This window comes from Orycteropus afer, unplaced genomic scaffold, assembly GCF_000298275.1.
Source record: "Orycteropus afer afer isolate SDZICR_OR568_19922 unplaced genomic scaffold, OryAfe1.0 scaffold00046, whole genome shotgun sequence".
Taxonomy (NCBI): domain Eukaryota; kingdom Metazoa; phylum Chordata; class Mammalia; order Tubulidentata; family Orycteropodidae; genus Orycteropus; species Orycteropus afer.
In genome coordinates this window covers 15140680-15143213 of record NW_006921633.1, presented here as the reverse complement: position 1 = coordinate 15143213, position 2534 = coordinate 15140680, and the positions used below count along the sequence as shown (strand labels likewise).

Here is a 2534-nt window from a genome sequence, read left to right as displayed (position 1 = left end):
AAAAAAAAAAAAAAAAAAAAGTTCTTTCTTATACTTTTGCAATGACTGGATAGATGTATGAGAGGGCATTTCTAATTAGTATATCAGGACAGTAAAGCACAGATAATATATTGTTCTGATGCACTGAGAGAGGAAATTTACAGAGGCTATTCTAAATTTGGTCAGGATGATCAGTTCTTTTCCTCAATTAAGTGCACTTCCTAGTTCTCTCTCAATCAAACTACTATGTGGACAAAACGGCAATGATCTCAGTTTAACAGAACTAGAGTTAGATGTTAAAGAGCTCTGATAGTGTAGTGGTTAAGGCATTTGGCTGCCAACCAAAAGGGTGGTGATTTGAACCCACCAGCTGTTCTGTGGAAGAAAGATGAGGCAGTCTGCTTCCATAAAGACCTATTGCCTTGGAAACCCAAAGTGGGTCATTATGAGGTGGAATCAACTCAATGGCAGTGAGTTTGATTTTTGGTGAGAGTTAGCTGTCAACCATACTGATGATGGAGCCAGTCTGAAGTGGTAGCAAAAGCCAAACTCACTGGCATTGAGTTGATTTCAACTCACAGTGTGCTCCTTTAGGATAGTACAACTACCCTGTCAGATGGCCAAGGCTATAAATTTTTACAACTTTATGGAAGCAGAGTGCCACACCCTTCTCCTGTGGAGTGGCTGGTGGGTTCCAACCTCTGACCTTTTGGTTAGTAGGCAAGCCCTTAACCACTGTGGCACCAGGGCTCCCAATAGTGACACAGTGGAAATAGGAACTGAGACCACTGCTTCATTTAATAGTTTTATGTTGTAATATACACAGTTTTAATGTATTAATTTTGTTAACATAGTTGATTATGTGTTAAAGACATATAATAAGACCACCTAGTTATTCTTGTAACAATGGCAAGAACATCTCTTTCAGAGAACCTAGTCAAGTAATTTATTGCAAAATTTCACGTATTTTAATTTTCTGAGAAATTTCAATACCATTGTTAATACTCCCCCCTTTGTCTCTCCTGCTGTACCCTCTTCTTCCACTCATCCCCTGATAATGGCACATGTTACTCTAGGTATGGCACTAACTAGTTTCCTCTCTCCACACTTTATGAGCTGATTCACCCCCAGGATCCCAACTATCACTTCCACACAGATGATTCTCAAATATACATTTATTGTTCAAACTCTCTCAAGTTGACACTTGGAGTTGGCTGTCCTGTCATACAAAATTCAAGCTCAATATAGTCAAAACCATAATTATAATCTTTCCTTAAAACATGCTTCATTTTCATTATATTTACAAATGACACTGCTATGGTCCCAAATGTCTAGACGCTCATCACCTTTCAAGTCTTCCTTCACCAATCATCTCTTATTAGATAATTCATGGGCAGTTTTGAGCCTATTGTTGCAATGTTTTTATAATCTATATCCTTTTTTGCCTAGACTATTGCAAATCTTCCTTCTAAATTCCCTCTTATTTGAGCCACTGTCACAGCAACAATCTTTTTTAAAGCACAGCTCAAAGTCTCTAATGACTCAAGAACATATAAAATGCTATCAAAATACTTCTGAGTATTGAATTCTCAATCTTTTTCAATGTATTCAACCTTTAAGATACTAAAATCACTATGCTTTTCTCCCTAAATTCCAGTTCCCTCACCCAACTTGAAATATCTTCTGTCCCACGTAGAAATGATACTATTCTACTCTATCTGCAAGATTCAGTTCAATTGTTATTTTCTACATGAAATCTCCTCCCAATTTGCACGCAGCAGGAAGCTCTTTTCAATGTTCCTTTGATTCTGTTTCTCTCCCATCAAATTTACTACATCTCATTTACTATATCCAGTTCCGTCTATGAATAGAATTTTCCATTAATCCTAATTATATACTAAACACCTACTATGTCCCATGTACAATGTTAAGAGCTTTACATGGATTAGCTCATTTAATTTTCATAACTTCTTTGGAACAGGTATTATTATTCTCAATTTACAGTTGAGGAAACTGAGGTTACAGAGCTAGGACAAAGAGGAGTTAGAATTATACCAAGGTATTCCCACTCCAGAGCCTGTGCTCTTAAAAAATATGCAAACAATTTAACATTTGATAATAATGCACTTATAAGGTCTCAGTAGAAACTGTGCCTTGAGACTAGAAAATGACTCAGTCAACTTCTTATCCTTTGCTGACCTTAAATCACTGCCTTGAGTATGCTAAATTAACTAATTAAAAAATTCAATGTTCCAAACTTAAGCCTTAATGTTCTGTTAATAAAACCCATTTACTCATTATCTTAGATTTTAGATTATTGGCACTAGGACTAATAAAGTCAAGAGCAGTGAAATTGCTAAAGTTGTGGGACATTTTTGTCTCCCTACTGTTGATTCATATTACTTGGTTCCACAATCAACACCAATGGAAGCAGCAGTCAAGAAATCAGATGACATATTGTACTTGTTGTTGTTGTTGTTATGTGCCGTCGAGTCGGCCCCGACTCATAGCGACCCCTCCTTGGGTTTCCGAGGCAGTATCACTACAGAAGTAGG

The 2534-nt window shown here is 36.9% G+C and overlaps 1 protein-coding gene across 1 annotated transcript in view; it reads right to left on the bottom strand.

Annotated features, from left to right (window-relative positions):
- The window catches only part of EHBP1 (EH domain binding protein 1), a 612350-nt gene that overhangs the window by 115005 nt on the left and 494811 nt on the right, over positions 1-2534 (bottom strand). The window lies entirely within an intron of this gene.